The sequence below is a fragment of the Brachycentrus maculatus genome, unplaced genomic scaffold (genome assembly GCF_059751285.1).
Source record: "Brachycentrus maculatus isolate JH-2025_06_01 unplaced genomic scaffold, ASM5975128v1 h1tg001050l, whole genome shotgun sequence".
In the NCBI taxonomy this organism is placed as follows: Eukaryota; Metazoa; Arthropoda; class Insecta; order Trichoptera; family Brachycentridae; genus Brachycentrus; species Brachycentrus maculatus.
Window position 1 is genome coordinate 1 of NW_028281758.1, and position 15,580 is coordinate 15,580.

The window sequence follows — 15,580 nt, forward strand, 5'->3', positions numbered from 1 at the left end:
TCGCAGTCTCTATGCATACTGAACATCGTGATCAAACCAGCTTTTGCCCTTTTGCTCGACGCGAGATTTCCGGCCTCGCTGAGCTGGTCTTAGGACACCTGCGTTATTCTTTGACAGATGTACCGCCCCAGTCAAACTCCCCGCCTGGCAGTGTCCTCAGAACGGATCACGCGGGGAGATGCGGCGACGCGACGGAACGGACGGCGGCGCACTTGCGCACGCGCACCGCCCGAGGCCGACGCGGCTCGCCGCCCCGTACACGTTTGGCGCGAAAAACCCGTGACGCGCGGCATTAACGCCGGCGCACGCCCTCCGCCCAACTGAGTAAGTAACGAAACGATGAAAGTAGTGGTATTTCACGTTTGGAGGACTTGCACCCGCCTCCCACTTATTCTGCACCCCTCATGTCACCTTACAATACCAGTAGAGTCAAGCTCAACAGGGTCTTCTTTCCCCGCTGATTCTCCCAAGCCCGTTCCCTTGGCAGTGGTTTCGCTAGATAGTAGATAGGGACAGATGGGAATCTCGTTAATCCATTCATGCGCGTCACTAATTAGATGACGAGGCATTTGGCTACCTTAAGAGAGTCATAGTTACTCCCGCCGTTTACCCGCGCTTAATTGAATTTCTTCACATTGACATTCAGAGCACTGGGCAGAAATCACATTGCGTCAACACCCGCGAGGGCCATCGCAATGCTTTGTTTTAATTAGACAGTCGGATTCCCCTTGTCCGTGCCAGTTCTGAGTTGACCGTCGTCCGGCGGCCGTACAGGTCGCCGAGCGTGCGCGAACACGCCGGCGCCACACAGCGAGGAAGATCCGAGGGGAGGCCAAGGCGAGGCGCCGGGTGACGGAGATCCACACCCGCGCGACACCCGTTGGGGCGCCACGCGGGGGGACCCCGCCCGGCTTCCACGTCTCGGCCGATGACCTCTTCCCGACCAGGCCCGACACGCCACGGCCCTCAGAGCCAATCCTTATCCCGAAGTTACGGATCCAACTTGCCGACTTCCCTTACCTACATTATTCTATCGGCTAGAGGCTCTTCACCTTGGAGACCTGCTGCGGATATGGGTACGAGCCGGCGCGACATCTCCGCGTATCCCTCACCTGAATTTTCAAGGTCCGAGGGGCCGATCCGGACACCGCCGCATCGGCGATGCTCTTCGCGTCCCGAGCCCTATCTCCCCGCTATGGGATTCCAGGGCGCTCGAACGCTCAGGCAGAAAAGATAACTCTCTCCGGATCTCCCGTCGGCGTCTTCAGGCCACTTTGGGTTACCCCGACGAACTCTCTTGCGAGGGAACGATTTTTAAGACGGTTCCGCAGCCGGGTTCCGGAACTGCAACCGGATTCCCTTTCGCCCGACGGGTGTGATATTCTATTTATAAATAATATAATATATATATAACATAACTTTACACCATCATCGACATCGGATTTCTCCTAGGGCTTAGGATCGACTAACTCGCGTGCAACGGCTGTTAACGCGAAACCCTTCTCCACATCAGCCCTCAAGGACCTCGCTTGAGTATTTGCTACTACCACCAAGATCTGCGCCGACGGAGGCTCCAGGCGGGCTCACGCCCAGACCCTTCTGCGCACACCGCCGCGGCCATCCTACTCGTCGCGGCCTCAAAACGATCGCGCGACGCGGGCGCCGCGCGAACGTCCCACCTGCCTGCGACGGTCGAGTATAGGCTGAACGCTACAGCGCCATCCATTTTCAGGGCTGGTTGCTTCGGCAGGTGAGTTGTTACACACTCCTTAGCGGATTCCGACTTCCATGGCCACCGTCCTGCTGTCCTGAGCGACCAACGCCTTTTATGGTCTCCGATGAGCGTTCATTGGGCGCCTTAACTCGACGTTTGGTTCATCCCACAGCGCCAGTTCTGCTTACCAAAATTGGCCCACTTGGCACTCCCATCCGAGCTCCTACTTCATCTTCGAGCAAGAAGGAGATCTCACCCATTTAAAGTTTGAGAATAGGTTGAGGTCATTTCGACCCCAATGCCTCTAATCATTCGCTTTACCGGATGAGACTGTCAGAATGACGCGAACGTCATGTTTCTCGAGCGCCAGCTATCCTGAGGGAAACTTCGGATGGAACCAGCTATTAGATAGTTCGATTAGTCTTTCGCCCCTATACCCAGTTCGGACGATCGATTTGCACGTCAGAATCGCTTCGGTCCTCCATCAGGGTTTCCCCTGACTTCGACCTGACCAGGCATAGTTCACCATCTTTCGGGTCCCAGCGTGTACGCTCTCAGTGCGTCTCGATAATCGCACGGGGGCTTTCTCGAAACGCCTCGGGAATGCGGCGGGGCGTCTGGCGACGCCCGCGCATCTTCCCTGCGGCCGGCTCGAGGCCGACCTTTCACTTTCATTTCGCCTCTGGGTTTATCAGCGTTCCCAATGACTCGCGCACATGCTAGACTCCTTGGTCCGTGTTTCAAGACGGGTCCTGTGAGTGCCCAAAACAAAACCACCGCCGACCGGGACGCGTCCCGTCCGAGAGCGCGCCACTAACCGCCGGCAACCGAAAAGCGACGCCCGCGACGCACTAGACGCCGGGGGCCGCGATAAGGAAGCGGCTGTGACGCGACGGACGCCCTCACAGGTGGGGCGGACGCGATCCTCGTTCTCTACCGTCGCTCGTCAAATGTTCGACCGGCCCCGGCCGTGGACGCCGCGGCTCCGCCCCGCATAGCGAGACGGGACAACCGCACGGCGCATTCGACCGGGGCGCGACGGGTCGCGGTGTTATACTGAGGGAGAAGTGCACGCGCTCCGGGGGCCCGGCGGCTGCGCACCCGGACACCCGCCGCCCCGACACGAGTGCCGAGGGCGAAGGTGTGCACCGAGACGCGGGCCCCGACGGAAGACGCGATGAATCTCCCCGTTCGCTCGTTTGAGTTCCACAGGTTTACCCCTGAACGGTTTCACGTACTCTTTAACTCTCTCTTCAAAGTTCTTTTCAACTTTCCCTCACGGTACTTGTTCGCTATCGGTCTCGTGGTAGTATTTAGCCTTAGATGGAGTTTACCACCCACTTAGGGCTGCACTCTCAAGCAACCCGACTCTGGGGAGAGAGACCGTCGCGGCCGGCTACCGTCGCTACGGGCCTGGCACCCTCTGCGGGTAAGCGGGCCCCGTTCAAGATGAACTTGGACAGGCAGCCGTGACTAATGACCGCGCGTGTATATATTACTCTCCTCCCTAACGCTACATTTCCCGGCGGCCCGCCTGGGCCGCAGGATTCAGCGCTGGGCTCTTCCCGTTTCGCTCGCCGCTACTCGGGGAATCCTCGTTAGTTTCTTTTCCTCCGCTTACTGATATGCTTAAGTTCGGCGGGTGATCTCTCCTGATTTGAGGTCGACGACAGAAAGATAATTTTTATATTATATATAAATAATACAGACAGACAGAGGCGCGCGGCGGCGGGACCGCGTCGAGGGCGCGAGGATCGCCCCGCGAAGATCGCAAAAGGATCGATCGCGGTTTCACAGCGTCGTCGCTAGCCCCCGGACACGCGTTAGCGTCCCGGCCGCGCGCTCGAAATTCGTCACACATTTGACCGGACGCCCGCGCGCGCGCCGACCGCCGGAGCGGGTCGGGCGGCGCGGGCGACGCCGGCAGCGCGCTCGCCGGGGCCCCCCCCCCTCGCGGACGAGGGTGAGAGACTCCGCGGCGAAGTCTGGTCGCATTGCGTGCGCGACCCTCAAACAGGAGTGGTCCGTGGACAAACTACGTCTTGCTCGGACCGCAATGTGCGTTCGAAATGTCGATGCTCATGTGTCCTGCAGTTCACACTCTGACGCGCATTTAGCTGCGTTCTTCATCGACCCACGAGCCGAGTGATCCGCCGTTCAGGGTAATAATTGTACAATTTTAAAATTGTCATTCGTTCACTTGTTTATCCGTCGCGTTTTGGGTGTTCGCGCGAGCGCAAACTGACCTTAGAAGATCAAAACAACAAAAAATAGCAACCTTAATGGTGATGCGCGCGCGCACACGCACACGCGCATCACTAAATCGCGACCGGACGCGGGCGCGGTCCCCCGACCCGTCAGGATCGAGAGAGCCGTCCCGCGACGCCGGCGGGTCCGCGGTTCGCGGCGGCGCCCTAGGGCGATCTCCGCCGCAGCGATGTCGGGCTCTCGGCCGCGCATCGTGATTCGTGTATTTTACATACAAGTATGTATATATATTACAAAATATATTATTACACAGGAAATGATCCTTCCGCAGGTTCACCTACGGAAACCTTGTTACGACTTTTACTTCCTCTAAATGATCAAATTCGGTCAAACTTTCCGACGCGTCGGACGCCCGAGACGAGCTTCCGCGCACCAGTCCGAAGACCTCACCAAATCATCCATCGGTAGTAGCGACGGGCGGTGTGTACAAAGGGCAGGGACGCAATCAACGCGAGCTGGTGACTCGCTTTTACTAGGAATTCCTCGTTCATGGGGGAGAATTGCAAACCCCAATCCCTATCACGAAGGGGTTTCATCGGGTTACCCGGGCCGTTAGGCCAAGGAGGACACGCTGATCCCTTCAGTGTAGCGCGCGTGCGGCCCAGGACATCTAAGGGCATCACAGACCTGCTATTGCTCAATCTCGTGCGGCTATATATACCGCCGGTCCCTCTAAGAAGATTTTCATTGTACGCCGGTAGTGAAGACCGCGAGACGCACGCACGCGACGCGAGCGCCGCGGAACGCGCGCACGCGGACCCTCGTGATACCGGTTGCACGTCTATTTAATAGGCTAGAGTTACGTTCGTTACCGGAATTAACCTGACAAATCGCTCCACCAACTAAGAGCGGCCATGCACCACCACCCACCGAATCGAGAAAGAGCTGTTAATCCGTCAATCCTTCCAGTGTCCGGGCCTGGTGAGTTTTCCCGTGTTGAGTCGAATTAAGCCGCAGGCTCCACTCCTGGTGGTGCCCTTCCGTCAATTCCTTTAAGTTTCAGCTTTGCAACCATACTCCCCCCGGAGCCCGAAAGCTTTGGTTTCCCGGGAGCTGCCCACCGGGTTAAAATTATGAAACTTCGGCGGATCGCTGGCTGGCATCATTTATGGTTAGAACTACAGCGGTATCTAATCGCCTTCGAACCTCTAACTTTCGTTCTTGATTAATGAAAACACCTTTGGCAAATGCTTTCGCTTTAGTCCGTCTTGCGACGATCCAAGAATTTCACCTCTAACGTCGCAATACGAATGCCCCCAGTTGTCCCTATTAATCATTACCTCTGGTATCAGAAAGCCAACAAAACAGAACCGAGGTCCTATTCTATTATTCCATGCGTACAATATTCAGGCAAGTGTTAGCCCGCTTTGAGCACTCTAATTTGTTCAAAGTAAACAGCCGCGACGGCCCGCCTCGGCGCGCGGCCGACCGTGAGGACGACCGCGACACACCGGCGGTGGACGCACCGGCGAGAAGCCCCGCAGACGTGCCTGTCGTACCGCATTCGGTAGACCGACACCGCAGGACACAATTTCAACTACGAGCTTTTTAACCGCAACAACTTTAGTATATGCTATTGGAGCTGGAATTACCGCGGCTGCTGGCACCAGACTTGCCCTCCAATGGATCCTCGTTAAAGGATTTAAAGTGTAATCATTCCGATCACGAGGCCTCGGACGAGTCCCGTATCGTTATTTTTCGTCACTACCTCCCCGTGCCGGGAGTGGGTAATTTGCGCGCCTGCTGCCTTCCGTGGATGTGGTAGCCGTTTCTCAGGCTCCCTCTCCGGAATCGAACCCTGATTCCCCGTTACCCGTGACAACCATGGTAGTCGCATAAACTACCATCGACAGTTGATAAGGCAGACATTTGAAAGATGCGTCGCCGGTGCTAGACCGTGCGATCAGCTCAAAGTTATCTAGAGTCATCTCGAATGGCGACGGACGGGGCGCGAACCCCGCCGCCGATTGGTTTTTGATCTAATAAAAGCATCCCTCCCGTTGCCGGTCAGGACCTCGTTTGCATGTATTAGCTCTAGAATTGCCACAGTTATCCAAGTAACCGTGTACGATCTAAGGAACCAAAACTGATATATTGAGCCATTCGCGGTTTCACCTTAATTCGGCTTTTACTGAGACTTGCATGGCTTAGTCTTTGAGACAAGCATATGATTACTGGCAGGATCAACCAGGGAGCTGTTCTTCGGGTTAGCTGCGTAACCGAGAGACACTGCTCGGACACGGCGTGTTCGCGCGCGGCGGAGTCACCCGCCGCGCCACGCTCTGTGACACTCACACTCCGTCGATAAAAGAACAATTTGCTCATTATCGGGCATGTGTATTGTTGTTACTCTGCCTTGCCGCTGCGGTGGTTCTCTTGCTCGAAGAGCCGAGCGGGGAGAGCAGGCGGGGATCGATCACACGGAGTGCGTCGTCGTCGCCTAAATTATGAATTCCCATTCGTAAAACGCGTACGCCGTGAGCCGTGAGGCAACGGTGTGGCCGGGGAGTTACCTCCTCCGACCGTACTCTTTTTCATTTCTTGGTCAAGTTCTACTCGCGCGGAACTCCAGAGATGAGACACGGGCGCCGGCGAAGCCAGAAGGCGAACGCCGCGTCGAGTTTCGCAAATGTACCGCCGACGCGACCGACAGATGGGCCGCCGCGGTTTGCGAACGCTGTGCAAATCAGCGCGCCACTACGGACGCGCATACAGTACCGCGGCGGCCCGGTCTCGCCGGCCCCGGCCCCGAGAGCGACTAGACCGAGGCGGGTGCGCGGATTCGGGCTTAGCGTAACTCCCGCGCGGGGTACGGCGAGTGATCGAGTCCAGATGGTCGGCGCGCATAATTTTTTTCACTTCTCTCTACACGATTTTCGTTTCGATAGCGGATACACGTTACGAATATATATACATATTTTTTACACGTCGATGCGTGTACACGCAGATATATATATTTTTTTAAAAAGTATTCATCCTCTTCTTCTTCTTCTCCTTCTCCTTATCATTATAATCATTGTTATCATTATTATCGTAACTATCATGATTATTAGTTTTGTTATTATTATTATTATTATTATTATTATTATTATTATTATTATCATCCTTCTTCTTCTTCTTCTTCTTCTTCTATTCTTCGTCGTCTACTTTTCGTCTTAATCGTCTTCTTCTTCTATTCTATTCTATTCTTCTTCGACTTCCTCTTCTTCCTCTTCTTCTTCTTGCTCTTGTTCTTCTTCTTCTTCTTCTTCTTTTTCTTCTTCTTACGAAATTATTATTATTTTAACTATTACTACTATTGTTATGATAACTCTTCTTCTTCTTCTTCTCCTTCTTCTTCTTCTTCTTCTTCTTCTTCTTCCTCTTATTATTCAGTATTGTCATAACTATTATGATTATTAGTTTTGTTATTATTATTATTATTATTCTTCTTCTTCTTCTTCTACTTTTCTCCTACTTCTTCTTCTTCTTCTTCTTCTTCTATTCTTCGTGGTCCTATACCTCTTCTTCGACTTCCTCTTCTTCCTCTTCTTCTTCTTGCTCTTGTTCTTCTTCTTCTTCTTTTTCTTCATCTTACGAAATTATTATTATTATTATTACTATTACTACTATTATTATGATAACTATTCTTCTTCTTCTTCTTCTTCCTCTTCTTCTTCTTCTTCTTCTTCTTATTATTATAATCATTGTTATCAGTATTATCATAACTATTATGATTATTAGTTTTGTTATCATTATTATTATTATTCTTCTTCTTCTTCTTCTACTACTTTTCTTCTACTTCTTCTTCCTCTCCATCTTCATCATAATATATATATATATATATATTCGCGATTGCCGCGCGTCGGCGTCGCTTGACCGCGTTCAGAGCTCGATCCGGGCCTTGTCCGACGAGCCATCGAGAGGGTCGAATTAATGTCAGACGGCGAGGCATTTGGCAACCTTAAGCTGATCATAGCTACTCCCGCCGTTCACCCTTCCTTGTGTTATATTATGTATTAATAACTCCTCGTATAATATTATATATTAACTCCCACTCGTAGTACCCGCGCAGTGTGGGGTACGCGCGGCCGCTTGACCGCGTCACGAGCTCGATCCGGGCCATTCCCGACGAGCCATCGAGAGGGTCGAATTAATGTCAGACGGCGAGGCATTTGGCAACCTTAGGCCGATCATAGCTACTCCCGCGGTTCACCCTTCTCATTAATAACCTTATATTGATTAATTAATTTATTCAATTAATAATATTATCTATTGTAAATAATCCATCACTCCGACTCTCTGTTATCTCTCACATGAATAAACAATCACTCGTACTCCCCGACGAATGTCAGACGGCGAGGCATTAAGCCGTTCATAGCTACTCCCGCCGTTCACCCCTCCTTATATAATATTTTATATATATATATATATATATATATATATATATATATATATATATATATATATATATATATATATATATATATATATATATATATATATATATATATATATATATATATATATATATATATATATATATATATATATATATATATATATATACATTATCTAAACGAACAAACACTCCGACTCGTAGTACTCGCGCAGCGTAGGGTACTCGCGATTGCCGCGCGTCGGCGTCGCTTGACCGCGTTCAGAGCTCGATCCGGGCCTTGTCCGACGAGCCATCGAGAGGGTCGAATTAATGTCAGACGGCGAGGCATTTGGCAACCTTAAGCTGATCATAGCTACTCCCGCCGTTCACCCTTCCTTGTGTTATATTATGTATTAATAACTCCTCGTATAATATTATATATTAACTCCCACTCGTAGTACCCGCGCAGTGTGGGGTACGCGCGGCCGCTTGACCGCGTCGCGAGCTCGATCCGGGCCATTCCCGACGAGCCATCGAGAGGGTCGAATTAATGTCAGACGGCGAGGCATTTAAGCTGATCATAGCTACTCCCGCCGTTCACCCTTCCTTGTGTTATATTATGTATTAATAACTCCTCGTATAATATTATATATTAACTCCCACTCGTAGTACCCGCGCAGTGTGGGGTACGCGCGGCCGCTTGACCGCGTCGCGAGCTCGATCCGGGCCATTCCCGACGAGCCATCGAGAGGGTCGAATTAATGTCAGACGGCGAGGCATTTGGCAACCTTAAGCTGATCATAGCTACTCCCGCCGTTCACCCTTCCTTGTGTTATATTATGTATTAATAACTCCTCGTATAATATTATATATTAACTCCCACTCGTAGTACCCGCGCAGTGTGGGGTACGCGCGGCCGCTTGACCGCGTCGCGAGCTCGATCCGGGCCATTCCCGACGAGCCATCGAGAGGGTCGAATTAATGTCAGACGGCGAGGCATTCGGCAACCTTAGGCCGATCTTAGCTACTCCCGCCGTTCACCCTTCTCATTAATAACCTTATATTGATTAATTAATTTATTCAATTAATAATATTATCTATTGTAAATAATCCATCACTCCGACTCTCTGTTATCTCTCACATGAATAAACAATCACTCGTACTCCCCGACGAATGTCAGACGGCGAGGCATTAAGCCGTTCATAGCTACTCCCGCCGTTCACCCCTCCTTATATAATATTTATATATATATATATATATATATATATATATATATATATATATATATATATATATATATATATATATATATATACATTATCTAAACGAACAAACACTCCGACTCGTAGTACTCGCGCAGCGTAGGGTACTCGCGATTGCCGCGCGTCGGCGTCGCTTGACCGCGTTCAGAGCTCGATCCGGGCCTTGTCCGACGAGCCATCGAGAGGGTCGAATTAATGTCAGACGGCGAGGCATTTGGCAACCTTAAGCTGATCATAGCTACTCCCGCCGTTCACCCTTCCTTGTGTTATATTATGTATTAATATCCTCGTATAATATTATATATTAACTCCCACTCGTAGTACCCGCGCAGTGTGGGGTACGCGCGGCCGCTTGACCGCGTCGCGAGCTCGATCCGGGCCATTCCCGACGAGCCATCGAGAGGGTCGAATTAATGTCAGACGGCGAGGCATTTGGCAACCTTAAGCTGATCATAGCTACTCCCGCCGTTCACCCTTCCTTGTGTTATATTATGTATTAATAACTCCTCGTATAATATTATATATTAACTCCCACTCGTAGTACCCGCGCAGTGTGGGGTACGCGCGGCCGCTTGACCGCGTCGCGAGCTCGATCCGGGCCATTCCCGACGAGCCATCGAGAGGGTCGAATTAATGTCAGACGGCGAGGCATTCGGCAACCTTAGGCCGATCTTAGCTACTCCCGCCGTTCACCCTTCTCATTACTAACCTTATATTGATTAATTAATTTATTCAATTAATAATATTATCTATTGTAAATAATCCATCACTCCGACTCTCTGTTATCTCTCACATGAATAAACAATCACTCGTACTCCCCGACGAATGTCAGACGGCGAAGCATTAAGCCGTTCATAGCTACTCCCGCCGTTCACCCCTCCTTATATAATATTTTATATATATATATATATATATATATATATATATATATATATATATATATATATATATATATATATATATATATATATATATATATATATATATATATATATATATATATATATATATACATTATCTAAACGAACAAACACTCCGACTCGTAGTACTCGCGCAGCGTAGGGTACTCGCGATTGCCGCGCGTCGGCGTCGCTTGACCGCGTTCAGAGCTCGATCCGGGCCTTGTCCGACGAGCCATCGAGAGGGTCGAATTAATGTCAGACGGCGAGGCATTTGGCAACCTTAAGCTGATCATAGCTACTCCCGCCGTTCACCCTTCCTTGTGTTATATTATGTATTAATAACTCCTCGTATAATATTATATATTAACTCCCACTCGTAGTACCCGCGCAGTGTGGGGTACGCGCGGCCGCTTGACCGCGTCGCGAGCTCGATCCGGGCCATTCCCGACGAGCCATCGAGAGGGTCGAATTAATGTCAGACGGCGAGGCATTTGGCAACCTTAAGCTGATCATAGCTACTCCCGCCGTTCACCCTTCCTTGTGTTATATTATATATTAATAACTCCTCGTATAATATTATATATTAACTCCCACTCGTAGTACCCGCGCAGTGTGGGGTACGCGCGGCCGCTTGACCGCGTCGCGAGCTCGATCCGGGCCATTCCCGACGAGCCATCGAGAGGGTCGAATTAATGTCAGACGGCGAGGCATTTGGCAACCTTAAGCTGATCATAGCTACTCCCGCCGTTCACCCTTCCTTGTGTTATATTATGTATTAATATCCTCGTATAATATTATATATTAACTCCCACTCGTAGTACCCGCGCAGTGTGGGGTACGCGCGGCCGCTTGACCGCGTCGCGAGCTCGATCCGGGCCATTCCCGACGAGCCATCGAGAGGGTCGAATTAATGTCAGACGGCGAGGCATTTGGCAACCTTAAGCTGATCATAGCTACTCCCGCCGTTCACCCTTCCTTGTGTTATACCTTATATTGATTAATTAATTTATTCAATTAATAATATTATCTATTGTAAATAATCCATCACTCCGACTCTCTGTTATCTCTCACATGAATAAACAATCACTCGTACTCCCCGACGAATGTCAGACGGCGAGGCATTAAGCCGTTCATAGCTACTCCCGCCGTTCACCCCTCCTTATATAATATTTTATATATATATATATATATATATATTATATATATATATATATATATATATATATATATATATATATATACATTATCTAAACGAACAAACACTCCGACTCGTAGTACTCGCGCAGCGTAGGGTACTCGCGATTGCCGCGCGTCGGCGTCGCTTGACCGCGTTCAGAGCTCGATCCGGGCCTTGTCCGACGTGCCATCGAGAGGGTCGAATTAATGTCAGACGGCGAGGCATTTGGCAACCTTAAGCTGATCATAGCTACTCCCGCCGTTCACCCTTCTTTGTGTTATATTATGTATTAATAACTCCTCGTATAATATTATATATTAACTCCCACTCGTAGTACCCGCGCAGTGTGGGGTACGCGCGGCCGCTTGACCGCGTCGCGAGCTCGATCCGGGCCATTCCCGACGAGCCATCGAGAGGGTCGAATTAATGTCAGACGGCGAGGCATTTGGCAACCTTAAGCTGATCATAGCTACTCCCGCCGTTCACCCTTCCTTGTGTTATATTATGTATTAATATCCTCGTATAATATTATATATTAACTCCCACTCGTAGTACCCGCGCAGTGTGGGGTACGCGCGGCCGCTTGACCGCGTCGCGAGCTCGATCCGGGCCATTCCCGACGAGCCATCGAGAGGGTCGAATTAATGTCAGACGGCGAGGCATTCGGCAACCTTAGGCCGATCATAGCTACTCCCGCGGTTCACCCTTCTCATTAATAACCTTATATTGATTAATTAATTTATTCAATTAATAATATTATCTATTGTAAATAATCCATCACTCCGACTCTCTGTTATCTCTCACATGAATAAACAATCACTCGTACTCCCCGACGAATGTCAGACGGCGAGGCATTAAGCCGTTCATAGCTACTCCCGCCGTTCACCCCTCCTTATATAATATTTTATATATATATATATATATATATATATATATATATATATATATATATATATATATATATATATATATATATATATATATATATATATACATTATCTAAACGAACAAACACTCCGACTCGTAGTACTCGCGCAGCGTAGGGTACTCGCGATTGCCGCGCGTCGGCGTCGCTTGACCGCGTTCAGAGCTCGATCCGGGCCTTGTCCGACGTGCCATCGAGAGGGTCGAATTAATGTCAGACGGCGAGGCATTTGGCAACCTTAAGCTGATCATAGCTACTCCCGCCGTTCACCCTTCTTTGTGTTATATTATGTATTAATAACTCCTCGTATAATATTATATATTAACTCCCACTCGTAGTACCCGCGCAGTGTGGGGTACGCGCGGCCGCTTGACCGCGTCGCGAGCTCGATCCGGGCCATTCCCGACGAGCCATCGAGAGGGTCGAATTAATGTCAGACGGCGAGGCATTTGGCAACCTTAAGCTGATCATAGCTACTCCCGCCGTTCACCCTTCCTTGTGTTATATTATGTATTAATATCCTCGTATAATATTATATATTAACTCCCACTCGTAGTACCCGCGCAGTGTGGGGTACGCGCGGCCGCTTGACCGCGTCGCGAGCTCGATCCGGGCCATTCCCGACGAGCCATCGAGAGGGTCGAATTAATGTCAGACGGCGAGGCATTTGGCAACCTTAAGCTGATCATAGCTACTCCCGCCGTTCACCCTTCCTTGTGTTATATTATGTATTAATAACTCCTCGTATAATATTATATATTAACTCCCACTCGTAGTACCCGCGCAGTGTGGGGTACGCGCGGCCGCTTGACCGCGTCGCGAGCTCGATCCGGGCCATTCCCGACGAGCCATCGAGAGGGTCGAATTAATGTCAGACGGCGAGGCATTCGGCAACCTTAGGCCGATCTTAGCTACTCCCGCCGTTCACCCTTCTCATTAATAACCTTATATTGATTAATTAATTTATTCAATTAATAATATTATCTATTGTAAATAATCCATCACTCCGACTCTCTGTTATCTCTCACATGAATAAACAATCACTCGTACTCCCCGACGAATGTCAGACGGCGAGGCATTAAGCCGTTCATAGCTACTCCCGCCGTTCACCCCTCCTTATATAATATTTTATATATATATATATATATATATATATATATATATATATATATATATATATATATATATATATATATATATATACATTATCTAAACGAACAAACACTCCGACTCGTAGTACTCGCGCAGCGTAGGGTACTCGCGATTGCCGCGCGTCGGCGTCGCTTGACCGCGTTCAGAGCTCGATCCGGGCCTTGTCCGACGTGCCATCGAGAGGGTCGAATTAATGTCAGACGGCGAGGCATTTGGCAACCTTAAGCTGATCATAGCTACTCCCGCCGTTCACCCTTCCTTGTGTTATATTATGTATTAATAACTCCTCGTATAATATTATATATTAACTCCCACTCGTAGTACCCGCGCAGTGTGGGGTACGCGCGGCCGCTTGACCGCGTCGCGAGCTCGATCCGGGCCATTCCCGACGAGCCATCGAGAGGGTCGAATTAATGTCAGACGGCGAGGCATTCGGCAACCTTAGGCCGATCTTAGCTACTCCCGCCGTTCACCCTTCTCATTAATAACCTTATATTGATTAATTAATTTATTCAATTAATAATATTATCTATTGTAAATAATCCATCACTCCGACTCTCTGTTATCTCTCACATGAATAAACAATCACTCGTACTCCCCGACGAATGTCAGACGGCGAGGCATTAAGCCGTTCATAGCTACTCCCGCCGTTCACCCCTCCTTATATAATATTTTATATATATATATATATATATATATATATATATATATATATATATATATATATATATATATATATATATACATTATCTAAACGAACAAACACTCCGACTCGTAGTACTCGCGCAGCGTAGGGTACTCGCGATTGCCGCGCGTCGGCGTCGCTTGACCGCGTTCAGAGCTCGATCCGGGCCATTCCCGACGAGCCATCGAGAGGGTCGAATTAATGTCAGACGGCGAGGCATTTGGCAACCTTAAGCTGATCATAGCTACTCCCGCCGTTCACCCTTCCTTGTGTTATATTATGTATTAATATCCTCGTATAATATTATATATTAACTCCCACTCGTAGTACCCGCGCAGTGTGGGGTACGCGCGGCCGCTTGACCGCGTCGCGAGCTCGATCCGGGCCATTCCCGACGAGCCATCGAGAGGGTCGAATTAATGTCAGACGGCGAGGCATTTGGCAACCTTAAGCTGATCATAGCTACTCCCGCCGTTCACCCTTCCTTGTGTTATATTATGTATTAATAACTCCTCGTATAATATTATATATTAACTCCCACTCGTAGTACCCGCGCAGTGTGGGGTACGCGCGGCCGCTTGACCGCGTCGCGAGCTCGATCCGGGCCATTCCCGACGAGCCATCGAGAGGGTCGAATTAATGTCAGACGGCGAGGCATTCGGCAACCTTAGGCCGATCTTAGCTACTCCCGCCGTTCACCCTTCTCATTAATAACCTTATATTGATTAATTAATTTATTCAATTAATAATATTATCTATTGTAAATAATCCATCACTCCGACTCTCTGTTATCTCTCACATGAATAAACAATCACTCGTACTCCCCGACGAATGTCAGACGGCGAGGCATTAAGCCGTTCATAGCTACTCCCGCCGTTCACCCCTCCTTATATAATATTTTATATATATATATATATATATATATATATATATATATATATATATATATATATATATATATATATATATATATATATATATATATATATATATATATATATATATATATATATATATATACATTATCTAAACGAACAAACACTCCGACTCGTAGTACTCGCGCAGCGTAGGGTACTCGCGATTGCCGCGCGTCGGCGTCGCTTGACCGCGTTCAGAGCTCGATCCGGGCCTTGTC

At 49.1% G+C, this 15,580-nt stretch overlaps 2 non-coding genes and 1 pseudogene across 2 annotated transcripts; all 3 read right to left on the reverse strand.

Moving 5' to 3' along the window:
* LOC148299614 (large subunit ribosomal RNA) lies at positions 1-3,380 on the reverse strand (the record flags this gene model as incomplete). The annotated part of the gene is made up of 1 exon (XR_015839057.1): positions 1-3,380. It is a non-coding gene; the product is annotated as a large subunit ribosomal RNA (ribosomal RNA).
* Positions 3,381-3,717: 337 nt separating this feature from the next.
* On the reverse strand, positions 3,718-3,879 carry LOC148299615 (5.8S ribosomal RNA; annotated as a pseudogene).
* Positions 3,880-4,236: 357 nt separating this feature from the next.
* Positions 4,237-6,176, reverse strand: LOC148299616 (small subunit ribosomal RNA). Its single transcript, XR_015839056.1, has one exon. It is a non-coding gene; the product is annotated as a small subunit ribosomal RNA (ribosomal RNA).
* Positions 6,177-15,580: the final 9,404 nt, after the last annotated feature.